Below are 27,788 nucleotides of genomic sequence, written 5' to 3'. Positions count from 1 at the left end.
AAAAAGGAAGATGGCATCTGAAAAAGAGCTAAATGGCTCAGTGGGCCTTACCTGGTTTAAATTTAACCAAAAAAACTGTTTAGCTTAAATCTTAACTTAAAGCTTTCGTGACTGCAGGAATTTATATTCTTTGGGTCTTTCGGTAAAGTCACGTAGATGGTTCAAAGGATAAATTGTTATTTTCTTTGAACCATCTACGTGACTTTACCGAAAGACCCAAAGAATATGTTTAGTTTTAGTTCATAGACCGCCATGTTGGGCCCCCTTATTCGTTAGCACCACAGCAACAAGACTCTCAAGGGGTCCCCTTTTGCGTGAGGTCCAGGATAAATTGTCACTTCCCCTCCCTGCCCGCCTCCTCTTGGTGACCCTGGGTATCTAAACCTGATCTGGGCTTCCTCTATGTTGACTGGGGATGCAGAGGCAGAAATGCAAGCCCCTGACCACACCACCCCCTCGTGCACTACTGCGGTACCCTTAATAGGCACTCATCCACGGCAATTTTTTTCCTGCACGGTGATCTGTATGTGGCGCCTATGCCTTTATTATTTTACAAGAGCCGCCCGTTCTATGCAGGTGTTGTAGCAAATTTTCAGTTGGAAATTACCCACAATTACTGGATGTGTCCAAATAACGGTGGCAATGATTGGGACTTCTTCTTCTTGTAAATGAGTTGGAGCCGGCAGAACGGGAAGAACCGTGTTCTACGGAGGAAAGACATTAGGGCGAATAAGAAGAAGAAGGGAGAAAAAAAAACCGTGGCGTTATTTATTTTCTTCAATCAGAAAATCATCTCCATTACAGCCAGGAGTAGGGCCCGCTCGGCACTCTCGTGAAGGTCAGCGTGGGACCGCCGCGAAAGTGCCTTAAGGCGCGGGGAACAGAATCTAAGGAGCCCTAATGAGACAAAATGACAGAAAATGACAGGCGCTGAGTCTTTTCAATGACACGAACAAAACAACGTTACAGACGTTATAGGGCATAAGTGCTGTGGTATGCGCGGCGTTGCCTGCACCGCGGCGCTGCGATGCGACCGAGGCGGCGTCGTCGCGAGTTCGTCTGGCGTTGTTTCACTAAGGGGGCTGCAAATAGTTGCACCGACCTGCAGTAACTACGCCGTTTGTACGTGTGTATGTGTCTATGTGTCTGTGCGTGTGTGTGTGTATGTGTAGTCTGTGTGTGCACGTTGTGGGGAGCGGTGGTGTAGCGGTTAGCACGCTGCGCTACGAACCTGGCGGACCGGGTTCGGTTAACGCTCGCGGCCAACACCGGTGGCGATTATCTGAACCGGTCCTGGGCGTCCCCTAGGTCGACTCAGTCTCAAATGAGTACCTGGTGCGGTGTGTAAACATCGTCACTGGGGAGACAAAGGCGGCCGGGGCGTGGTGTTGGCCACCCACCTCGTGTGCCGTTCCGGCTTTCATAGGTGCTCGCTTACGGCACTTGCCCCTACAGTCTGTTAAGGCTACACGGGGGATCTTTGTCTTTGTATGTACGTTGGACTTCTTTCGCGCCGTGCCTCGCCAACCGTGTGGCGGGGGGGGGACACAACAAACAACAAACTAACACGCAAAAAAAGCGGTTCGAAAGTAAAGCAGCGAACCGCTGGTGCCTGATGGAGAAAGTTTCCAATGAGTGAGCAGTGCCCACGATGGTACGGACAGGTAACATGAACACCACAAGCGGAAGGGAATCACGACAGACAGGTCGCTAAAGAAGCACGGGGAGATGCGAGCTTGATATTAGACCGAGAGAAAGAGAGAATAGCACATTGGTCGTGAAACAATCACTAACTCGGAGACATTTGCTATATATTGACTATGAAGGAAACTAAGTTGGCTTGGGCAGGGGGACAGCATTTGTTCACGCCTTCAATGAGCCCGGTTGGCTACGTACGGTGCGAAAGAAGTTCAACACACATACGTAGGTACATTAATACGTACGTACATACGTCAACGGCTTAATCCATTGGCAATCTTCCATGCATATATATGTACGTATGTGTGCACGTACGTACATACGTACTTACACACGTACATATGTAGTGACGTAAATGGTGTCATCAGGGTGTTCGCGCCAGCGACTGTTTCAGGCGTGCAACTGTGCGTCTGGAGCCTCTCTCTAGCACCAGAGTAAGTACGGCATGTCAGCCAGCCCTAGGGGGAATAGTCCTGATGATGGCCTGAGAGAGAGGGCGAGTGAGGACGTGGCAGCCCGAGTGGGACACGTGATGCTCGGTCGGGATCCTTCGGGAAAGGTCTCGAAGGGGGCGTGGCCGAGGGCGGAGCAAGGCCACGCCCAGGAGCATCACGGGGCAGCCCCGGGAGTGTTCTGGGCTCGTCTGTGGAGTCAAGCCTGGGTCCCGCATCTCGTCGTCTCTGGGTCTTGGTCTCGAGTTAACTCGCTACTCACACAGTGAGCCACATCACCTACTAGAGAACCCGAGTTACGTTCAGTGTTACCCACTAGGGAAGTTGTTAAGTAAAAGCATTGCCTCCCAGTCCAGAGTGTGTGCCTCCGTGTTGGTGAACAACACTGCACACACATACGTACACATATACGTACGTACATGTATATGCAAGGAAGATAGGCCAATGGATGAAACCGTTGACAGGATGGCAACCAAAGGAGAGAATGCGTCTGAGAGGATGACCGCTGTGGAGAGAGAGAGAGAGATGAGATTAGCTCATGTCCTGGAGTCATATGGATTGTGACCCACCACTTCAACTGTAAATTCCCCTTGCATTCTCGTTGCGCTTTTTTATTGTCCAGCGATACCTTTGTATGTTTGTTCAAAGTAAAACTAAAATCTATTGCAATATAGTGTAATTTCTATTACAATATATAGAGCATACCACTGTGCCTGATGGAGAAAGTTTCCAATTAGTGAGTAGTGCCCACAATATGAGTGAGTAGTAATATATATATTACAATTACAATAGATATTGTAATATATTTTATCTATGTACCACTGAATCTGTCTTTGATATATATCTATCGACGATATTAAATACCTAAAAAGAATAATAATTAAAAAACCCCACATCTATCAAGTTACCACTTGCAGACATTGTACAATGTTGTAATTTGATAGCCAGTATGTACATGTGTACATAGGGAGTTGGTAAAGGATTATATTTCCTTGCTTAAATAAATAAAGCGGCATAATGTTGTTTGTGTTTTTCTTAGTATTGACACAATCCCTTAAGGAGGTACAATCTCTATTTAGCAGTATCTGATGTTCATCCTAGCTAATCTGTATTAAAAAAAAAAATTACTGCTGGTTTGGCTTGCACAGCCTTTTCCCCACAGCCCTTTAACAATCAATTGAAAACCTGCATAATGTCCCAGAAAATAAATACCTCTGAGACCCTAGATGCTCTACCGCATGTAACATAAGCAGCTGAAACTAACATGGGCAGTGAGCGAGGTGGGAATTGCGCACACGTTCACGTGAAATTTGTCGTCCGTGTCATTCGCAAATTCTTTGATCACCTCTTGTGAATGCACTTTTTTTAAAAGATATATATATAAATAAAGAAAAAACCTCCACTGGAGAAAGGATTACAAAAATGAATAAGCAACAAGGTGGCTCTGTGACTTGGGGCGGGGGGGGGAGGTGTCGGGTCACCGAGCCAGCAGCACCGCTGATGTGACGGGTTCAAGCTCCGAGGTCTCCGCATTGAGCGATTCTGTATGTAAGGAACGAAACGGGAGGACTACTCCACAACTCTGGCTGTCGCCTGATGAAGCTGGTTGTAATTACTGGCGAAATGTCACGGTACTCAGATTGTAAATGTTGTGGCTTGGCTCTCCAACACACAACCAGTGTGCTGTACTGCTGTACTAGTGACGAATTGGCACGTTCTGTTTACGTGGCAAGCCTTACAAGTTGGCTGTGTCAGGTGGTGGCGGGTTTAACGACACATATATTAACGCGATCTAACCCATTAAAAAAACCTCTTTGGATGATATTGGTCGCGAAAGCCTACGTGTTAAATTGAGCGATTCTTATTCTTGGTTCTTTCGGTAAAGTCACGTAGAAGGGAAACAATAAAACAATTTAATATATATATAAAACAATAATGGATGTTTTATATATTTTTTATTGTTTCCCTTCTGCGTGACTTTACCGAAAGAACCAAGAATATGAATCCCTGCAGTCACGAAAGCTTTAAATCAAAATTTGAGCGATTCTGTTTACTGACTGAGGTCGTGTCGATCTGTTCTGCCAGGTGGAATGTTGTTAGAGAGGTTTGGGGGGGGGGGCGCATCTCGCAATCGGAAGTTTGCGAAGTTGTAATTGCAGTCAATGATTGACCGCTTTGTGGGAAGTCGTCGCTGGTTGTCCCTTGGATGAACTTCCCCCTGCCATGGAAATGTAGAATTTTCACGACTGGTTGCAGGTGATGTGAGCCATGCTCAGCGAGTTGAACTCAGATGACCAGATTCATAGGGTAACATTTTAACCCAGTTTTTCTTGACCTCTATTGCGGCCTTGCACTCCCTATGGTTCTCAATTGGATTTTTTCTTTTAATAATGATAATACGTAGATAGGTTTGATGAAACAAAGTAGTTGTCCTGAGGTGAATGTGCTTAATTTGTGTTTCGATGATTTACCTTATGAAAAAATCTGGCCGTGTCTGGCTTCTCGCACCCCCAGGGGGTGCGTGCGTCCCAGGTTACGAACCACTGATCTGACCACTGAACTACCACTTTCCTCCTGTACCTGTCTCAAAACTAAAAAGCGAATTTTGGGTGCATAAATATACATTTCAGCTCATTACAAATAACGGCCATCACCGGTGAAGCAATCAAAAACACACGAATGATGCGACTCGCACTGTGTGCACACAATACTCACTGGTCCTAGGTTTTCTTGTTCAGTAAAAAAAAAGTTTGTTCCACAAACTGCAATTATCCGTCGAGTGTAGCGCTTGGAGAGAGTCGATTTATACACACCAGTCTAAAAGCTCATGCAAAAAAATTTAGGTACAATATCAACATGGTAAATAAAAATTACACTATCACCACACTATCTTTCTGCATCTTTTCAACATTGTGTCTTCTGTGATAGTCCAGGCTATGTTTTTTTTTTTTAACGAGACACCATGTCTTATACGCGCCCACCTGCAGAGCTGTGTGGCCATTGTAAGAGAGTACGGTCCAGAAGTCAGGTTCCGCACCTAACTTTGTGTACGTGCACATCGTCCAGCTAAAGTGGGGGGCGGTGGTGTAGCGGTTAGCGCTACGCTGCGCTACAAACCCGGCGACCCGGGTTTGATTCCCGCTCACGGCCATCACCGGTGACGATTATCTGAACCGGTCCTGGGCCTCCCCTAGGTCGACTCTGCCTCAAATGAGTACCTGGTGCGATGTGTAAACATCGCCACTAGGGAGACAAAAGCGGCCGGGCGTGGTGTTGGCCACCCACCCCCTCGTGTGCTGTGTCGGCCTTAATAGGTGTTTGATAACAGCACTTGCCCCTACAGTCTGTTAAGGCTATACGGGGGATCTTTATCTTTGTAGTTCTGTTATGCCCTCCTCGTGTGTGGATTTTCTCCACGGGTGGATTTATTTCTCAACTGGGAAAAAAACGATTGTCGTAAGGAATTGGGTCAAACGTTTCCAATTTTTCGTATCCATCATCACGATAATTAAATCTTGAGACCGTGTGATACTTTCCTGCTATAATAAAAGGACATTTATATTACTCTGTTGGGTCGAGCACCACTTGGCTCGCAAACAGAAGTCTAATAGGTCAAATCGTTTGTTCAAAGCTCAAACTCAGTCCATCATCCCTCCGGGTTTGAACAAAGAAAACAACAAATGCCACTTGAGGATGACAACATCGCTAGTTTATCCATAAGAGGCTTTTTTGTGTTAGATCGCGTAAAAATAAAATATACAATTCTGGCTGTCGCCTGATGAGGCTGCTTGCAATTACCGGCGAAACGTCGTACTCAAATTATAAACGTTGTGGGTTTAACTCTCCAACACACAACCGATGTGCTGAAGTAGTAACTAATTGGCACGTTTTGTTTACGTGAGAAACCCTTACTAATTGGCTGTGTCGGGTGGTGGCGGGGTTTAACGACACATTTATATATTTACGCGCTCTAACCCAAAAAACCTCTATGATGGATGATATTCGTCGCGAAAGCCTACTACTACTGCTACGTGTTAAATTGCTCATTTAGCTCTCCCATGTGTTTTCGGATTGTACCGCGTGTCGTCGGGCACAATGTCCGACGTTTCTCTCCACGTGCTAGGCAGGAGCATCTTCGTGAAAACCATTCTTGGATTGTTAAAGTGTGGAGCGAGATGTCAGACGTGTATATTGGGCATCGTGCCCCAACAGCACGACTCGTCAGCTCCTCAAGAAGCTCCCAAGCAAGCGGAGTGAACCGTCGGACATCGTACCAAATAACAAATGGTACAACGCGTAAAATGCATGGGAGAAACGTGCGGCACAATTGTGAAGACATGCAGCAGAATGCCTGTATGCATGTTGAACGTCTTTCGCTAGCGTACGTCGCCAACCGGCTAATCGGAGGTGTGGGGGAAGGTCAACAAACTAAACACAAAAAGCAATTCTAAAGAAACGAGTTTTCAATCCAGATGATGATTTAAAAGTGCATAACTCCAGTGGCTTCCTAATATCAGAAAGGAAGAGCGTTCCAGACGGTGGAGGAAGCACATTCGAAAGCACGTGCGATGCGGTGATCGTCTTTGTTCGATGGCGAGCCAGAAGCCGCCACTGCTGCGAGGTTGAGTTAAAGAATGATATTGGTTGCCTTACAAAAAAGACTGTCCCCAATCGTAGGAAAGAAGACGAACGCGGCCCATTGCCTGCTTGAGTGTGAGAGATCTAACATTTGTTTACACCTGACGAGAATTCAAAGACAAAGCAAAAGGTGGACTAGATTCATCGAACACTATGACCATAATGTCCAGGAAATGTACGTTATAGGCTCTGTGTGAGCTATTTAACAACAACAAAATGGAGGCTACTTCAGAGTGGTTATTGGAGAGGAAATATTGCCGTGGAAACGTCCATTGGTTCATAGTGAGCATCAATTGATATATAAGCACTCATATAATACGATGAGTGCTTATAATCCGGCGCGGCGTATGGACCGGGAACGTGCCCTCTGACAAGGAACACAAAGAGGAGAAAGTGCGCCAAGCAAGGATGGAGTCTGAGATGCACGCTGGGATTTCCACTCGGAGACGGAGAGAAAAACCCCCACAAGTGTAAGAGGAAAAAAAAACGTGAATTAGAGACACCACATAGATGATCACCCTCAGTTCACCAGCCCACGCTCGCCAGCGTGGTGAAGTATGGTTAAATAACTCCCATGGCCAACATGGAATTGGGAGACCTTCATCCAGCAGTTGGGTTGACAAAAGCTCGTTAAATAATTGTTATTAGAGCTGTGAGTTATGACTCACAAGTACAGCTGCGTTTTTAGTTATACCAGTTATATTATTTGTTCATTTCTAGAGATACCAATGAGCGAATGCCATAAATTAGTTAACGCAACAAAGTAACTTTTGTGGAATTGTGCAGAGAAAATAGGACGGAAATTTGCATAAACTTACTTGATGTGTACATTTCAGCTATATTTGTGTGGGGTGTACAGCGCATTTAAGTAAGTAAACTATCACTTCGTAGGCTGGGGGAGCTGTGCTTTCAGCAACAAAAGCAGCAAACAGCAAGGCGTGCACTGAGCCACCTTTGTCTCCCCGGTGCGGATGCTTAAACATTTTGACAAGTGCTCGTTTTAAGGCTGAGTCAACCTCAGGGAAGGCCAAGCCCAAAGGACAACTTCCGACAACAACTGGCCACTTGATGTGGTGCATGCCCAGGATTGTGGTGTGGTTTGTTGTTACCCATCACACCACTGCTCCCTATAAAGACAAAGATCCCCTGTACAGCCTTACCAGACTGTCGGGGCAAGTGCTGTTAGCGAGCAGCACCTATGAAGGTCGGCACTGTGGCACACGAGGGGGTGGGTGGCCAGCACCACGCCTGGCCGCCTTTACCTCCAAAGTGACGATATTTACACACTACACCCGCTACTCATTTGAGACTGAGTCGACCTCGGGGAGGCCCATCACCGATTCAGACAATAGTCACTGGCTGTTGGTGGCCGTGAGCAGGAATTGAACTCAGTTTTGTAGCTCAGCGCCCTAAATAAACCCGATGCGCCACCGCTCCTTGTACACGTGCAGACATTCACGCACACATACACGCACAGCTGTATGCTCAGTGTCAATATTACAATAACACGTGTAACTTTTAAAAGTTGAACTTTTCCAATGAGGGACTAGACTGATTGTATTTCTAGCTGTGCGCCGCAATCCTGCCAGTCTCTCATTGTTTGGGGGGGGGGCGGAGGGGTGGTTAGAGGGGGGCCACAGAATAAGATTTATTGTAACAAATACAATGATTTACGATGGATTATGTTGAACCGTAAAGAGCCCGGCACTAAGCTAAAGTAAATCACTCCTCATGCTGCACTGAGGACATTTCCCTCCCCATTTGCTTGTGTTCTCAGCTGCTCCGGGCGACCCTTCCATAATAGTTGGGTTTTATTTTCTTAACTTTTAAAGAGGCTACAGTTTCCTGGGGTGTGTGACTCACAGCATCACCCCCCGCCCCTCCGGCTCCTTCCACCACCCCCGCAGAAGTCTTCCCGCGCCCTCCTCTTATGTCTTTCAGTGAAATTCTCTCTCTCCACAACGCGACTCTGCGAAGACTTAAAAAAAATTGTATCAGCTTCTTGGCTCTTCCGGAAAACTGGAAGGAAATGCCTCAGTCTCCGAAAGATGGTTTTAAAACACACATGCTCTGACTGGGTGCCTCTATTTGTTATATATTTTTCTTCTTCTCACTTTTGTGATTTTTGTTCTCTCTCCTCCCAGCCCCTCCCCACCTTGGCTCCATCATTCCGTGCGTTGTTGGCCGATGAAGTCTGGGATTTATTCTCATTTCTACAACAGAGCCATGGCAGGAGGTGGCCTGGGCCAGTCCAATACAAGTCAGAGCTGCAAGCTTTTTTTGCGAATCCGGTGGGAATGTGTGCGTGTGTGTGAACGTGTCTGTGTGTGTGTGTGAACGTCTGTGTGTGTGTGTGAACGTGTGTCTGTGTGTGTGAACGTGTGTCTGTGTGTGTGTGAACGTCTGTGTGTGTGAACGTTTGTGTGTGTGTGAACGTCTGTGTGTGAACGTGTGTCTGTGTGTGTGTGTGAACATGTGTATGTGTGTGGGGAGCGGTGGTGCATCGGTTAGCGCGCTGCGCTACGAACTCGGTTACCCGAGTTACCCGAGTTCGATTCCCGCTCATGGCCAACAGCAGTGACGATTATTTGAACCAGTCCTGGGCCTCCCCTAGGTCGACTCAGCCTCAAATGAGTATCTGGTGCGGTGTGTACACATCGCCACGAGGGAGACAAAGGCGGCCGGGCGTGATGTTGGCCACCCACCCCCTCGTGTGTTGTGCCGGTCTTGCTCGCTAACAGCATTTTCCACAACAGTCTATTAAAGGCTATACAGAGGATCTGGCTTTATTTGTGTGTGTGCGTGTACAGGTGTACAGGTGTGCGGGCTGGGCGCTCAACTGTTTCGCAGGAACCAGGCAGTTTATTGGGTAGCGTCACACCTTGGGCTTGAGTATACCTTTGGTGTGACGTCAATGACAACTGATGACGTGAATCAGCTGCAATCAACACACACTGGGAACTCTAAACACTGCGGCCTAAATCCCCAACCTCTCTCACAATCATTTATCGCCCTCGACTGCGTGTGCAAAACCCCAAGATCACAGTGAAGGTAATGTAACTAACACAGCTGCATACCTGATAATACTGCCAACTCATTATGTATGTATGTTGAACTTATTTCGCACCTATCACAGTGAGTTTCGCACGGTCCAAGCTACCTGCTCCTTTTAAAAAAATACTTGATAAGCCACAAAATGCCATTGTTTAAAAAAGAAGGTTTCGTTGAGAGGGTGGATTAAATAATCCGAGTGAGTGAATTATTAAGTCCATTGTGTCGCCATCTGCGGACAGACAATACGAAATCTAGCTGGGTTATTAAGTGTGTCCTGGACACCACAATTGCAGATGAAGCAGTGCTATTTTGGGCCAAGTGTGCTCTAATCCTACCGACAGCATTGCGATAACAGATAGTACAGTTTATTTATTTATTTCGCAATCTAAAATGTCTCATGCAGCAGATGCGTAGCCTGATGATGAATATCCATCCCTGTGCATGATGTTAGCTGTTTACTCGCTACCTTTAGCTGAAAATCACCAGCACCTTTCAAGAAAAAATAGGTCACATGCTGTACTGGAATGTAGATTAATTGGTAGTAGAAAGCCCTCGATCATAAGTTCATACCTGACATCCCAGCCATGTTTTTTGTTAACTTAAACTTTACTTTTTTTTATTTTACCAGGTAAAATCCACTGAGCTGCATATCTATTTTTTATAAGCGACCTGGCCATAAATGATAGCCCAACGAAGTGGCTTATCACGTGGAAATTTTAAACAGCCAAATACTCTAATCGCATTTTTATAAATGCGGAGGGCAAAACCGGAGGACCCGGAGAAAAATCCACGCAAACACGAGGAGAAGACGCAAACTCCATATCGACCTCCTGTTTACCAGGCGAGGTAGTTAACATCTCGCCACCGCGGCGCCCACGCAGCCCCTATCAGCAATGCCAAGCTGTCATCATTAATCTCTTATTGATAAAATTAACAAAATCTGGTGTGTGTTGAACCAACTTTTTTGAGATGATATATTGTCCAGGAACAGAAAAACCACAACAAAGTTCAGCAAAAATTAAGAGAAGTAACAAATATTTGCTTGTTATGTTATGAGAACTATTTTTTTTTACAAACTTCAAAGCACTTGTCACGTGACAATGGAGCCTATCAAAGTATATTTTGGTTTCAGTGGAAAACGTCATCTCTTAGCAAACACGGAACATTTTAAAAACAAATTGCGGCATCGGACGATAGCACTTCAAAGTGATGGAAATGTATCGTTTTTTTAAAAAATGTACCAAAAGCGCATTGATTACAATATTTGTTTTTACCCTTTTTAGTCTTAGAAAAAATGTTTTACTCCTTACTTTATTTCACGTTTTCATGTTCGTTTTTTTCCCTATCATACAATTGTGCACATTTAATTTCCGAATGTTCACCGTGTATAACTTTACAGCCATCTATTTAATATCTTTTTTTACATGTTTTTTATCATCTTGACTGTAGCGTTGCTCTTGACGTGAGCATACAAAACGGTGACTTTGCACCACTGGGTTGCAACATCTTGAGGCTAACAAGCCGGGCGTATGAAGATCAACCTCGCTCCTCGAATACAATTGGCTGAAATTACACCGGACGGACTGATCGTATGGCCACTGCACGTCATCTCTATCAGCAGTGCCAAGCCATAACAACGTGAGCTCAATTTGCCCTGACATTTCCATTGTCTATGAACTGCAAAAGTGTCCCGTGGTGACGGGTTAATTGAAGTGGCCACGTTATTTTTGCCAAGATTAATGCTGCACACATCTCTCTCTCTCTTTACCACGGAGAAAAGGGCATCGAGAATGTGCACATCACAAGCAGAAAGTACAGTCTTGCATAATTGTACAAATGAAGGCTGTGACTTCACTTAATGCTGATGGAATATCCCGTAGACGTGCCCCCGATTGAATCGATGTTCGCACGTAACATTCGGTATCGAGAATGCAAACCCTTGGTAGTTATCAAGAGCTAGTTGTCTACAGATAATTAGCAGATGGTAAAGGGGGGGGGGGTTCGTTTATTCACAATGTAATGCTATACCTGTAGTGGAGTGTAAGGATAAGCGTCTTTAATTTGTGTTGTGGCCATACGCGCGCGTGTATATATCTCGAGAGAGAGAGAGAAGTAGGGGTGCACTTCAAACAGCTCCATTCGTGCTGCACGATTCTTTGATGCTGCTGTCGCCGTTGAGAACGTGGAGGTTGTTTTCATGATTATTATTGAGACGCTGTGATGTGTCATTTATGCCGCAGAACCTATTTGACGCATGGTTTAACGTTGCGTTATTATTTGGATCCAAGGAAAAGGGCACAGCGCAAAATGTAATACCCTATACAAAACGCGGGCTCCGCTGTTGCCATTGCTCACACCTGTGAGCAATGTCTTGGCTTCATAGAACCCTTCATAGAACCAGAGTAGGTGTTAGCAGCACATTTTAATTAATACACTATCCCCCAGCATCTGGGGGGAAAAAAAAATCTCGATATTTGTGCAACATAATAGACTTACCACGACATCGGTTACTAAATAAATTTCATATACTGCCGTACTTTGTTTCTGGTCGTGTCATCCGTTATTGACACCGTGATCATTTATGACCATGAACATTTTTGGTATTTTGAGGAGACCCCGGTTTGGCTGTTATAGGCAGAGCTCTTCAGTTAAATTCCAGTGAGCGCAAATTAAAATGAGCGCGTTTGTAATCACGAGTGTTAAAAAATAACCGGGACGCATCATGGATACAATTTGAATTTCTCACAATACCAGTAGAGGAGACGGCTACGTGGCAATGCATTTATCTTCAGCGATGTATCATCATCATTATTATTAATGAAGCAACAAATTGTGACTTTAATGTCCTCCGAATGCTTAACAGATTTTGCCGAGACAGAATCTACTTCAGAACGGAGGCATACTGGAACAACCAGGATAGGTCGCAATCCTAGACTAGCAATATAAGAGGAGAGAAGGGTTTCAGTTTTGGGACCCTGAATTTGTTCTGTCAAGAAGACTTTCTTTGTATGATCATTTTATTTGATACGCTACGTGGGATTCGTTATAGAATGCAAAACTTGAAAGGATCAAAAGTTGAACGTGCTTATGTTTCATCTCTCTGCTGTGTACAGTATTTAAATTTCTATTGACTTAATAAGTACATACGTACAATTACCCAGAAAAAAAGTATAAGAATATGTACCTTGTAGTTTGCCATAATAATGGTACAGGCTTGGAAGCAGGCCTGAGCATACAGTTTGTGTTATTGTGCTGCTCGAGTTTAAGTGATCTGTTTGTGTTATGATTAAGCTGTTAGTTCAGTATGTTCTTCGTTGTTTTTGCAGTTTATTAATTTAAGCAGTTCAACGTGTTCAGTTCATAGTTTCATTTTGGCGTTAAACCAACATAACTGAGACATTTTACACGTGCAAAACATATATACTACGAACCCAGTAATTGAGCAAGTACATACAGACGCCAAAAGGTGCAGCATAAACTGGTCCCATGATGTCGCTGCTTACCCCGAGCTCTCAACGTCCTGATAGTGGCATTGTCTTTGTGCTGTTCGTCTTTTGGCGTCCTCTGGTCTAACACTGTTTGAGAATGGGCTCTAAAGAAAGCTGTCTCTGGTGTGGACCAATCCGTTTCAAATACAATGCATCATATACTGTCAGAGCATGTTTTTTTTGCATGTTCACAAGTTAAATGATGTCACCCTGCTGCTCTATTTAAGACCGGGAGCAAGTGAGGACTTTACCATTCTGGCGAATTGCCCGATGATGCTGGATGTAATTACCAGCGCAACGTCGTACTCAAATTTTAAATGATGTTGATTAACTCTTCAACACACCGGTGGGCTATAGTAGTGAACTATTTGTCCTTTGTAAACGTGACACATTTTTTTACTGTTTGGCCGTGTCGGGTGGTGGAGGGTTACGACACATTTAAAAATAACGCGATCTAACCCAAAAACCTTTATTACGACAAATATATGTGATTAATGCAGACATGATTCCTTACAAAAGGTTTCAGTTTGGTGTTTTAACATCTTTACACAACTGTTTTATTACCAGAAATGTTAAAACCTATTTTATAAGTACATACTTAATTAGAAATCATTACATAACCTGTACTTTTCTACTTCATGTCGCCGGGCATTTTGCATACTTAAACCGGTATATGATTTTAAATTGGACATTACAGTTTGGAAAATGAAGATCATATTTTTAAAATCGATGTCCTTTCCGCGCACGTAACATCCTCGAGCTCGGCGACTCCCCGGGAATTGGTCAAGCGTGAAGATACAGCTGCGGGCAATTAGGACGCGCGTCTTCAAAGAGCTGCCTTGTGTGCAAACACTTTACTCTTTGATTACTGTGTTTGGGACGGAGCTACCGTCCACTTTTTGATTACTTACAGATTACTAATTGGCGCATTCTTTTTGGCAATTGTTTGGCTGGATTTGCCTTTTTTGCGCCGCTTATTGTGTAAACAATTAGGCGCAGCGAGGGCGCGCGGCTCCACGTGTCTGATTTGCGAACGAGTCCTTTTGAAATGCGGTACGGGGGAGATAAAAAATAAACTCAGCAAAAGTTGGCGGTGGTAGATACTCGTGACGCGGCGTTTGTGCGAGTCGCCTCAATGTAGGATAACGATCACAATGAGGGGACCGCCGTGGGAGTCGGTGCGGCAAATCGGGAGCCACGGCCTATTTATGACCTATTTATGAGTGTAAGTGATTTCATCATTAGTGACTCAGCCGCAGGAGAGCGGTGGCGCAGTGGTGAGCGCACTCCGTTGTGCAGGGTGATCGATCTGGATGTCTGTGATCCACTATTAATTGACGCCAAAACATTTTTTATTCCTTCGCACATATATTTATGTGGTGAATAAACCTTACAAAATATTAAGCTTCAGAAAAATCACCGGGGAGGGGGGGGGTGTCACAAGACATCTGGACCACCCTATATAAACCCTAACAATCAGTGGCGAGTGATATGCTAACCGAACCTGATTCCCAAGTCCTTCACGAACCCCCACGGACTCGCAGTGTCGGATTATCCTAGTAGCAAAAGTAGCTACATATGTAGTAGCTACGGGCCCCGCACTTTCAAAGGCCCCGCGCTAAATGCTTTCAAGCTATCAATTCCGGTTCAGTGATTCTGCACTTGCTCTATTACTATAGTACTATACTGCCTTCAACTTTTATGAACGACTCGGTGTTTAAGATTAGCGATTTGTCGTATTATATGGCTGTATAGCAAATGAAAAAATACAATTACTTTACTATGCAAGTAAAAAATTTGTGTTTTTGTATTTATGTTTTTTTCTTTAGGGCCCCTTTATAACAAATGCTACAGGACCCGCACTAGCTGAATCCGGCACTGCTGACCAGCATGGTGAAGTATGGTGAAACAACCCCCAACGATTGTCATGGTGTGCAGAAGGCTTTCATCCAACAGTGGATTGACAAATCGCTCCAAATCATTATCAAGAGCTATGTAAACATTATACATAAGATTGCGTCTGGAATCGAAATGTTTCATTTCTACCGATTAATTGTAAGTTGTTGCAATTATATGTGCGTGTGTTTCTTTATTAGATTGGTATTTTTTTTAATCGCTCCAACATCGGAAATCATATATTTATCCATTCATATTTAAACATATATGTAGCTCTTCTGTATCTAGATTGTATTATATTATTGTAACTTAATGGTACACGAACCATCTTAATCGTTGGATAATTTTTTACGAAAATGTCTTTCAGGTTCATACACGAACCTTTTAGGTACAATAGCAACAGATTCCTTAAAAAAAACATCCTGTATTTAAAATAGGAGGCTACATATTTGTATATTTTTTCATATACGTAATGTCCCATCGGCATGTGCGTGATCATTGCCAAACGCGCAGATGCCAGGAATTGACGGGGAAATCTCCTCGTGCCATCAGGAAAGACAATGACTGGGAAAAGGTCTCTTACCACTTCTCAAACCACTAGCCAAAAACATCATGAAACTAATGCCAATACAACCTTCTCAAAGTTATCCATAATAGAAGGTTTTTCTTTTGGGTTAGATTGCATGAATATAAATATTTCGTTAAATCCACCACCACCCGACAGCCAATTAGTAAGGTGTTTGTCACGTAAACAAAACATGCCCATTTGTTACTAGTTCAGCACTCCGGTGTGTTGGAGAGTAAACCTACAACATATCCTCCAAATATAATGAGCCAAGAATGCCTGTGTGTAACGCGTGTGACGTCACTCCACGTCGACCAGCCCCCCTCATTAATAATCATTAACAGGTGGGGCCCTCCACATGGACTACCCCCCCCCCCCGTCATTAATCATCATAAACGGGTGACGTCACTCCGCATGAAAAAGGTGGAGCGGAAACGAAAATGTGTTTATGCAAATGAGCTTTAATTTTCACCTTTCTTTATAGAAAGTAAAGCTCATAAAGAAATCAACGCAGCAACTAATATAAGAAGATTTTAAAAGGCTGTGTCCCGCGCGTGACGTCACTCCACATGGGGCAACCCCCCCTCATTAATAATCATGAGCTGAACAATTTTTTCTATTTCAGATTTACTGCAACATACACCCATCCTTGGACGGGCAAACAAGCTAGTTTTTCAATAAAATTGAAATCCTAAATGTGGTGGGTATACTCTCCAACACACCGATGCCTTCTGTTTACATTACAAACCTTACTAATTGGCTGTGTCGGGTGGGTGACAAGTTTAACGACACATTCATATTTACGTGATGGAACCGAAAAGAAAACCTCTTGTGGATAATATTGGTCGCGAAAGTTTTCTACGTGTTAAACTTTCTCAAGTCATGCCCCCCAAATGTTTGCAGACTACAGCCAGGAATAGTCCGGTTTCTGACATTTTCCACGTGCTTAAGAGACAAAGGCACGGAACTCCTGCTGAGCACGTTGAATTCACTCGGAGGAACATCGCAGCAGCAGCAGCAGCCGCCGCCTTGTCGTTACACCTTTGGTGATAAGGGCTCTTTGTAAGGATTACCACGTTTGATAAAGTGTTGAGAACAGATCCAGACCCAGGCTGCTACCAAGAGGTCAAGCGCTTAGGCCCTCTGGCTTGATTGACACTGAAATGTTGCAAAGGTTAGGCAAACATGTGTCGGGCATTGCGCGTGCCGCTAGGAGTGCACTGTGGGGAGCGGTGGTGTAGCGGTTAGCTAGTCACTGGTGTTAGCTCACGGCAAAGGCACGGAACTCCTGCTCACGGCTAACACCAGTGACGATTATCTGAATCGGTTCTGGGCCTCCTCTAAGTCGACTCGGCCTCGAGTCGACTTAACCATCGCCACGAGGGAGACAAAAGCGGCCGGGCGTGGTGCTGGCCACCCACCCCCTCGTGTGCCACAGTGCCAGCCTTCATAGGTGTTCGCCAACAGCACTTGCCCCAACAGTCTGTTTAGGCTATACGGGGGATCTTTGTCTTTGTTTTGCACTGTGAAGACCCAGGTTGTAAGTTGGATTAGTCACAACAATTGTCGCTTGCTTGAAGGCGCAGATAATTCTAAATGCAAAGAATTGGAAGTCTATTGAGAGAGAGAGGGTTGCTGTCGTCTCAAACTCACACTTTTTATTATTACACGCTTTTATTTAACTCACTGTCTGTTGTCGTTGTTGTATCCTCAAATCTTGTAACTCAATTTTAACCCACTTCCCAATGTGGTATCGACTGCAAACTTGGTATACTTATGTCATACTGATGACAATACCATATTCTATCATAAAAAAATAATAAAACAAATATTTTTAAACAATATTTTTTATTTGTTATGTTTCGGCTTAGGTCTAATTGTCCACGGTAAACTGACGTTGGCTGTAATTGACCCACGGTCCCCTTTCGTTGTGGCAAGCTTCGGGGCCACTTCCTGGAGTCGTGGAGTTCTTCCATTACTAGTACAGTACATTTAATTAAAGCGTGTTTAAAAAACGTTTTTTTAAATATTTCTTATTTGTATTTAAGCTGATCCATCGGTCACCTAAATGTTACTGCTTTTGTCTTGGTCACCTAAGTGTTACTGCTTTTGTCTTTTCGGTGGTTTTTTTACTTTAGTTTTGATTGTGTTCTTTATTTGAAAGCAATTATGGAATATGCATAGCCAGTGAACAGAATATATAGCAAATATACTTCGCCTACCATGCATTGATTATCAATTCTTTTTTTGTCTAGGTTATTTTGTTCGTATCTGTATGTTTTGTTACACTTATTGCCGTGTGTCAGTAGATACACAATGCTTATTTCATTATGAATTTCCATTTCCTGTAAATTGTGCCAATGTTGTGATCCCAATGTTAAAAGTTTCTACTTTCTGCTATCTGACTTAATCTGAGGTGTATGCACTCATAATTTATACTTTCATCAGAATATTCTACAATACAATAATTTCAAACTGTTCCAGGGTAACACGTTTAATTTCTTCAGAACTGATTTTTGTGCGTGTTAGTTTGTTGTCCTTCACCCGCACCTCCGATTAGCCCCGACTGGCTATGGTACGGTCACTTTCACATAGTCACTTTAAGATGTTTTTCTTGTTCGTGTTTTTGTTTGTTGTGGTTGCACCCGATTCAAGAGCCGAATGGCTCACAGGGCTATACCAAAATAAATAAACTGAAAACTGAAAAAAACGGTGCGAAAGAAGTTCAGCATATGCGTACATAAAAAAAACACATTTGAGATGCAGAGGTAGCTGAACTGCTTCTCGGTCGCAACGCAACCCGCAGGGATAAGAAGTTACTCAGTGTTTTTAAATTTCCCAAGCCTCTTTGCAGTAACCTAACCGCGTAGCCGTCAACAACCCGGCCCGTGGTGGTGCTGGCTACGCTGCTGCACGTGGCCGCCTGTTATAATCCAGCACTGTGAGGAGGCAGGAGCGAGGGTTGGGGGGATCACCGCACACACACACACATGTTGTCGCGAAACTCCCTCCTTCTCGTCGGAGTCGAGGTGGTGCTGTGCTCTGTCTGGCTCACGAAGAGAAGGCAGTAACAGCGAGTGCGGACTAATCGCCACAAGTGATGCGTGTGGTTAATGCAGTCTTAATTCCTTGCAAAATGTTTCTATTTGGATTTTTAACATCTTAACACCTCCTGTTTTATTGCTATAAAGGATAAAACCTATTCTTATTTTTTCATACTTTGATACTGGCAAAAAAGGTCCCTTTTTATCGCCATCTGATTACATCTGCACGGGGATAGTGTGTTGCCCCCTCGCACAAGGCATGGATTTTCTCTGGGTTTTCTACGCTTTCCTCCCACTTGTATAATAAACACCCAGTACTTGGCTGAACACACCAGAATCGGAATCTTTATTTAGACTGCAGGAGAAATCCGATCAACTCTGAAGCTCTTGTTTCACAGATGTCCAGTAGGGGCGGGCGGGTGAAGTTACAACAGCAAATGATACAAAAATCAGTGCCAAATAAAGAAAAAAAGGTAAGCAAGTCACTAGATAAAAGTTACAAACCACATTTGCAAACGTGACTGTATCCAGCGCTAAAGTTCTGTGTTTTGGGATATATTTCGCTTTTACGATGTTAAGGGAGGAAACGGAGTTGTTCCAAAACGTCGGTGCTGAAAAACATCTTAAACATATTTTTTTTAACTCTCATGCAGGACCCTTCTGAACAACAGTCCAACAACTCAGTATGGCTTTCCTGGATTCATAAATATATAAGGGACAACCAATCAATGGGTACACATAAAAAACGTGCAAAAAATATTCTAGAGCCTTGTAATTATGATCGATGGTTTCCTTTGATAGAGGCAGGTTTGCGTGTGCCTTTTGGAACATGACCCTTAACAAGTTAATGCCAACTGCTTACGAGCAAGGGCAAAGCATCGTACTGCACATGTAGTAGATACACTTGTGCTCAAAATGTTATTCACCCGAAAGAAGATCGCCACGCGCTTTTTCACCATCAGTGACAATTACGTGACTGTGGAAGGGAACCATTCATGCGAAGCATTCGGGGTTTTTTTCTAAAGAAAGTGTGCTGTCTAGAGCTTCATAAAAATAGCTTCATATCTCATAGGATTCCTCCAGAATAAATACAGATTTTTTTTTATTCTGATTAACTCCAGGAAGCACTCCGCCTTACCCTAATTACTTGTTAGTGGTTTAATGAATGCCAGTCGCCTTGGGTTGCGTATCAGCAATTGAGTTTCACAGGTCATCAAGTCGGGACGCTAACAGCAGGTGAGTGCATGCCTCCAAGTTGCCTGCTGCACTTGCGGCGTGCATAACAACAACAACAAACAAACAACACCGCCGCGCCTTCAATTCACACCGCTCGTGATGCACTCGGAGAGACTTTGGCTTGTGCGCGCGCTCCGACAATTTGGTGGCAATTAGACCTTGTGGGTTCAGTGTTTGCTCATCCGTGGTTTAAGTTATCTTTTACTCAATGTATAAGGGGGGTGGGGGGGGGGAACCTGTGGTGAATTAAGTGTGTTGGTTTTTTTTGTTGTTGTGCCCATGATGTAATTCCTGCTCAGTATCTTGGCTTGGCAACTGCGTCATCCCTAACGAGGTAACCCGCTCACACTCGATAATCATCTGAGCACTTCTTCTCAAAACACGCGGTTTTTGTGTGTGTGTTCCACCCGTTGTGCACGCCCTGTGCATACATTAACACGACTCGTTCAGTGTCCCTTGAGAAATAACATCTTACGTAAGGATTGCTTTGTAAAAACAAAAACATAAAGGTCGGGAAAACGCAGTTTCGTGGAGGCGAAATGAATGCGTCTGTCTATTCGTTAGTTCGTTTCTCAGCCCGCTGGTGTCCTGGCGAGGGTCACTGAGGCAGCAGCGTGTGGAGTAGTGGAGGTCCACAACTCCCTGGCCACTAACACTTTGACTCTTCCTGGGGAATTCCCGGGCGTTCCCAGGCCAGACGAGCGACGTCGTCCCGCTAGCAGCAGCGTGCTCCTGGGGCCGGCCCCGAGGCCTTTGCCCAGTGGGACGTTGCTATCCCCGGTAGAGTTCCAGGGGGAGTCTACCGTGGGGACATCCTTGCCAGGTGCTCGATACCACCCTCGACTTGCTCTTCTCCAATGCGTATATAAGATCGTTTAAAATAAAAAAGCATCACTTACAAATTCCTCTTATGAACTCCAATGTGTAAACAACCTATACACGTGATGCTAAATCGCTACAGAGTCAGAGTGTCTCCTTGTTAAAGAACATCACCGAGGTTGGTGTTCATGACTTATGGCAGTCTCGAACCAGTGATGCAAAATTCACGCGCTTATGGTACGTCGGGTAACATGGAACAGACTGGGTGGTTACCACCTGCCCTGGTTTTCCCAGGACGTCCTCTTGGTGAGATAGCTGCTGTCCTGTCTTCCTGCACCTACTGGACATCTGTGGGGGAGAGGGGGGGGAAGCTTTATAGCTTATCGAAATCTTCCAGTAAAAATACAAATTCTGATTGAAAGTTCCCGTTTTGTTTGTCAGTTTCTCAAATGACAACAGCGATAACAATACACCGCTCGAGACAATGGATCATTCGTCACGTGGAGTATCGTCTCTTCTTCGTCCACTACTGTGAGATGCGTCTCTCTGCACGTTGTGCATCTCAGAGGTGGGAGCCCCAGCGATTGGCCGGCGTCTCTCCCCCGTCGGACGCTCCACCACGACTGTTGGGTTCCCCGAAACCGCCACGGTCCCCACGGGGGTGAGCTCACGATGGATGCGATGTTGCGGATGCGTACGTACAAAAAAAATACATGTTTGATGAATGGCTTGGACTTAAAAACTATATATATGTGTTGTTGCTCAAAGCCACACACGTTTTTTTTATTTTTTGGCATCGGATCGTAGATTATTTGTAACATTCTTCAATGGACATTTATTCCGATACGCTATAGTCGCACGCGTCCAAGCATAAAAAAAATGTACACGTGCACACACTTCTGTGAGTGATTGTATGTATGTGCTCATTATTATTGTTTCTGTATGAGAGTTTGCGTGTATGGTAGCCTTTTGCTGTGTGTGTACGTACGTTTGTGTGTGTTTCTACATGTGTACGTGCATTTGTGTGTTTCTACATGTGTACGTGCGTTTGTGTGCGCGTGTGTACGTGCGTTTGTGTATGTGCATGTGTATTGCGTTTCTATGTGTGTGTGTGCGTGTGTACGTGCGTTTCTGTGTGTGTAGATGCGTTTATGTGTGTGTACGTGCGTTTGTGTGTGTGTACATGTGTGCGTGTGCACGTGCGTTTGTGTATGCGTGTGTACGTGCGTTTGTGTGTACATGTGTACGTGCGTGTGTGTGCACGTGCGTTTGTGTGCGTGTGTACATGCGTTTGTGTGTGTACATGTGTACGTGCGTTTGTGTGTGCGTGTGTACGTGCGTTTGTGTATGTACATGTGTATGTGCGTTTGTGTGTGCGTGTGTACGTGTGTGTGTGTACGTGTACGTGCGTTTGCGTGTGTGCCCTCACGAAGTGCCATGCACTGTGTGCGCGTCCACACATCGTTGTCAGAGCCGGTAGAGTAGCGGTCAGCGCGCTGCGCTACAAACCCGGCGACACGGGTTCGATTCCCGCTCACGGCCAACATCAGTGACGATTATCTGAACCGGTCCCAGGCCTCCCCTAGGTCTACTCAGCCTCAAATGAGTACCTGGTGCGATGCGTTAACATTGCCACGCTAGGCACCGCCTCGTGCGCCGTTGCCGGCCCTTAAAGGTGCTCTAAATTGATGATCTGTGGGAGGGTTTCCATGCATGTGCGCCACGGTGGAAAGATGTTAACTACCTCGCATGATTTACAGGAGGTCGTAGGTTCGATCCCGACCTTGACTCTCCCTGGTCGCGTTTTATTTTTCCCTCCACACTACATTCACTTCTATGATAAGCCACTTCGTTGAAACATCATTTGTGGCCAGGTCACTTCTGAAAAAGAGCTATATAGCTCAGTGCCTCTTAACCTGCCAAAAATACAAATATATATATAAAAAATAGAGATTTACTTACCTACGATCTCAATCACCTCGCTCTGCTTCCTGGCCGCGTCAATCCGCTAGGCGGCGCTGTCAGAATCGCGGCATTTTTGTCTACGGAGTCAAAAGTCCAACTCATTTTGACGCAGTGCAACCCCAAGCCTCGTGTCTCGTTTGCTCACGTTCGTCGCATGCCTGCAGACTAAGCAAAGATGGGGGGGGGGGGGGGCAATCAAACACCGTAATAACGAAGTTCATCACCTCCGTCGTCAGTTGCGATCGCAGTGTACGCCGAGAGTCTAGAGACTAACTAGAGAGTCTAGAGACTAACTAGAAAGTCTAGACACTAACTAGAGAGTCTAGAGAGTAACTAGAAAGTCTAGAGACTAACTAGAGAGTCTAGAGACTAACTAAAGAGTCTAGACACTAACTAGATAGTCTAGAGAGTAACTAGAAAGTCTAGACACTAACTAGAGAGTCTAGAGACTAACTAGAGAGTCTAGAGACTAACTAGAAAGTCTAGACACTAACTAGAGAGTCTAGACACTAACTAGAGAGTCTGGACACTAACTAGAAAGTCTAGACACTAACTAGAGAGTCTAGAGACTAACTAGAGAGTCTGGACACTAACTAGAGAGTCTAGACACTAACTAGAGAGTCTAGAGACTAACTAGAGAGTCTAGACACTAACTAGAGAGTCTGGACACTAACTAGAGAGTCTAGACACTAACTAGAGAGTCTAGAGACTAACTAGAGTCTAGACACTAACTAGAGAGTCTAGAAACTAACTAGAAAGTCTAGACACTAACTAGAGAGTCTAGAGACTAACTAGAGAGTCTAGAGACTAACTAGAGAGTCTAGACACTAACTAGAGAGTCTAGACACTAACTAGAGAGTCTACACACTAACTAGACAGTCTATAGACTAACTAGAGAGTCTGGACACTAACTAGAGAGTCGAAACACTAACTAGAGAGTCTATGCACTAACTAGAGTCTAGACACTAACTAGAGAGTCTACACACTAACTCAACAACAATTGTGAATGTTACACATAAATGAGCACATCACACACATCACACACACGCGACACATGGCGCAATTTTGACACACTGATCTCTCCACCACGAAAGAGCGCGATTGTCCGAAACGTCGTCTATTATATATAGTTCCCTTTAAAGCCACTGTGTTGTTGACGAACGTGATGAGTTTGTGTTCATTGTGTTTGTGCACCGCTGCTGTACGTGTGTTGAGCCGCGCTATTCGGAGGTTCACTGCTTACGCAGGATCGAAAGACAATGTTGATCACTGCTGTAAAATAAACGTCTTGTTGACATGTGCTGGGGATGAATGCCTTTACATCCGGCGAGGCGTGCAATGAAGACTGTATCTCGTTTGCAAGTGAGACATCAACAATATACAGGGTGACGAGATGGGTGTGATGTGACGTCCATTGTGACTTTTCTACAAAATTAAATATCTCCCCGTCGATTATTACCTGCTGCATGAAGGCCTCGTTTCTACTCCTCGGAAAAGGGGGTTGTTCGTCCATACTTCACCACAATGGTCAGTGCGAATTGTTGAATGGGGGAGAGGGGAGTAACGGGGCAGGACCAATTGAGATACCACTCGATGTTGATGACGCAGTGTGCTAACCACTGCGCCACTGCTCCGCCACACTACAATCCAGCGTGTACACGGCTCTTATCCGGCTGGGTGGCGATATTGGCAGAGCGCTCAACTCGCAATGTTCCCAGCGGTGTCTCTATCGATAAACTTGCACCGTCATGGGAATGTGGAATTTCCCAATGGTCGTCGTTTTGAGACGATGAGTTTTAGTACAATGTATACAAACACAAAGATCCCCCGTCTAGCCTTAACAGACTGTAGGGGCAAGTGCTGTTAGCGAGCACCTATGAAGGCCGGCACGGCACACGAGGGGGTGGGTGGCCAACACCACGCCCGGCCACTTTTGTCTCCCTAGCGGCGATGCTCACACATCGCACCAGGTACCGATTGGAGGCCGAGTCGACCTAGGGGAGGCCCATGACCGGTTCAGATAATCGTCACTGGTGTTGGCCGTGAGCGGGAATCGAACCCGTGTTGCCGGGTTCGTAGCGCAGCGCGCTGACCGCTACACCACCGCTCCCCACAATGTATACACTGTAGACGAGACGCATTGAGAGCCACATATATGTTAAAGCAATTGACATTGACATTGACTTACTGAAATCAGTGGCCCCAGTGAACTGAGTGCCAGGCCGTGTTCTCATTGGCAGAAACGGATTACGTTTGACGGGGACCTAGGGCTGTTGAAGTTGGGTGGGGGGGGTGTGGGTCCGGCTTTGTGTCTTACATTCCCTTTACTACTTTACCGTCGCCACCCCATGCCCCCTGCCAAACACACACCAACACACACACACACACATAAAGATGTTAACCACCTCGCCTGTATACAAGTGGTTGTGGGTTCGATCCCGACCCTGACATTGGAGTTTGATAAAGAGCGAAATAGCTCAGTGGGCCTTGCCTGGTAAAATAAAATAAAAAATAGTTTATAGTTTAGTTTTATTCAACTCGGTTATTTCAGTTCACGACATAAATTAATTGCAAAGCTACATCAACATTGCAAGAATACACTTTGAATCTAGGCATATAACTAGTTAGTAATATGCATACTGATGCTGTGCATGGAATTACCAAATTTCCTATATGATTTATCACATGTAAACAGTACTGTATTGCATTCAACCATTATAGAGCAGGATATATACTTTTATTGGGGGGGGGGGGTCAAAATCCGAGACCCCATTCGACAACCCCTCCTGTATACCTCTGCGTTAAATGTAACCCTTAACTCTGTGGGTGGAAGATATGCGACCATACTTCACCACGCCAGTCAGCGCGGCTTTGCGGAGATACTCAGCCGATCCGGGCAATGCACCGATCACTTTGAGGTGACCACTTGAGAGTTGACCAGACGCACGCAAATACAACAGCCAGGCACACGCAGTTCACGCGAATGTGTTGTGAGGCTGCTTGGGAAGGCCCTTCATCCAACAGTTGATTGGTCATGGTTGATGTTGATGATGACAGATTAATTGGGTCGGATACTTCACTAACTGTCGTAGCACTATACGGTTTTATAATTCATAATGTTTAACCAGGTGTGAACTCGCGTCATCAGGATAAGTGCAACTTTGCAAGAACGACCCTGGATCATCTCAACGACAAAAGCAAAACATAGCAAAAATAAAGTATTGTAATGAAGCAAATATAAATCAGTACAAAAACAACTGTCACATGAGAAATGGAAAATACACGGCCGTGACTCCATACGAATTTGTTTCATCTCAGCATTAACTTCCACTGCAATGCTATAGAAGGCGTTACTGGCGTTTAATACAGTACCTGTAAATACAAATCCATCATTTTTTTCATAATTACATTTTACAAGTTTTAAAGCGTGCCAGTCAGTGACAGTGCCCTGTACGCGGGCACATGACACCTGCCAACGCTGCCATATTCACGTAACAATAACTCGTTGTTGTGCAAACATTACGGATTACTTATTTGTATTCGTGGATTGTGGTGCGGTGCGGACAACTCCGCGCATTTCGTCTCGCGTGGAACGTTTGCATCGTCTCTGTATCATTTGTGAGCGCATTCCGTAGAGAATACTCAACCCCCCATCCCTTCACCACCACCACCACCACAAAAGACAAAGATCCCCCGTGTAGCCTAAACAGGCTGATGGGGCAAGTGTGCAGGTGGTGAGCGACAGGGCACATGTGGGTTGTATGGCCGGAAAACATGCGCACAGCCGCCTTTGTCTCTCCAGCGCTGACGTTTAATTACAGCACCGCACCAGTTACTCCTTTTGAGGCTGAGGCGACCTAGGGGAGGCCCAGGACCGGTTCAGATAATCGTCACCGCTGTTGTCGGTGGCCGTGGGCGGGAAGTGAACTCGGCTCACCAGACGACCGCAATACACCAACACATCAACACACGCCAACAAAAAACTAAGACCCCCCCTGTGTAGCCTTAACAGACTGTAGGGGCAAGTGCTGTTAGCGACACACGACGGGGTGGGTGGCCAGCACCACGCCCGGCCGCCTTTGTTTCCCTAGTGGCGATGTTTTACACAGCCCACCAGGTACTCATTTGAGGCTGAGTCGACCTAGGGGAGGTCTAGAACCGATTCAGACAATCGTCACTGGCGTAGTGGTGTTTGCCGTGAGCGGGTATCGAACTCGGGTTGCCGGGTTCGTAGCGCAGCGCGCTAACCGATGCACGACCGCTACCCACAATACCCACACACACGCGCACACACACACACACCAACAGACACACGCACACCAACACAGGCACACACACATCAACACAGGCACACACGCACACCAACACAGGCACACACGCACACCAACACAGGCACACACACACCAACACAGGCACACACACACCAACACAGGCACACACGCACAACAACACAGGCACACACACACACCAACACAGGCACACACCAACAGACACACACCAACAGACACACACACCCCAACACAGGCACACACACACCCAACACAGGCACACACACACACCAACACAGGCACACACACACACACCAACAGACACACACACCAACACACACACACACCAACACACACACACACACCAACAGACACACAGGCACACACCAACACAGGCACACACCAACAGACACACACTAACACAGCACACACACACTAACACAGCACACACACACTAACACAGACACACACACACCAACACAGAAACACACACCAACACACACACACACACACTAACACACACACCAACACAGGCACACACCAACAGACACACACCAACACAGGCACACACAAACACAGGCACACACACACCAACACAGGCACACACCAACACACACACACAACAACACAGGCACACACACACACACCAACAGACACACACACAC

At 45.3% G+C, this 27,788-nt stretch overlaps 2 long non-coding RNA genes across 2 annotated transcripts in view; one reads left to right on the top strand and one right to left on the bottom strand.

The window, feature by feature from the left end:
• Positions 1–9,317: 9,317 nt before the first annotated feature.
• LOC142924417 (uncharacterized) lies at positions 9,318–23,046 on the top strand. Its single transcript, XR_012941625.1, has 3 exons — positions 9,318–9,839; positions 11,292–11,480; positions 21,332–23,046. It is a non-coding gene; the product is annotated as an uncharacterized LOC142924417 (long non-coding RNA).
• Positions 19,159–27,788, bottom strand: part of LOC142924416 (uncharacterized) — a 24,254-nt gene continuing 15,624 nt past the window's right edge. The window contains exons 2-3 of the long non-coding RNA XR_012941624.1: positions 22,853–23,020; positions 19,159–21,238 (exon numbers count right to left, since the gene is read on the bottom strand). This is a non-coding gene — a long non-coding RNA (uncharacterized LOC142924416). The remainder of the gene's footprint in view (positions 21,239–22,852; positions 23,021–27,788) is intronic.

Source organism: Petromyzon marinus, chromosome 13 (assembly GCF_048934315.1).
Source record: "Petromyzon marinus isolate PM22_M1 ecotype Great Lakes invasive population chromosome 13, UKy_Petmar_22M1.pri1.0, whole genome shotgun sequence".
NCBI lineage: Eukaryota > Metazoa > Chordata > Hyperoartia > Petromyzontiformes > Petromyzontidae > Petromyzon > Petromyzon marinus.
Note: the sequence above shows the minus strand (reverse complement) of the source record. Positions and strands in the feature narration are given on the sequence as shown.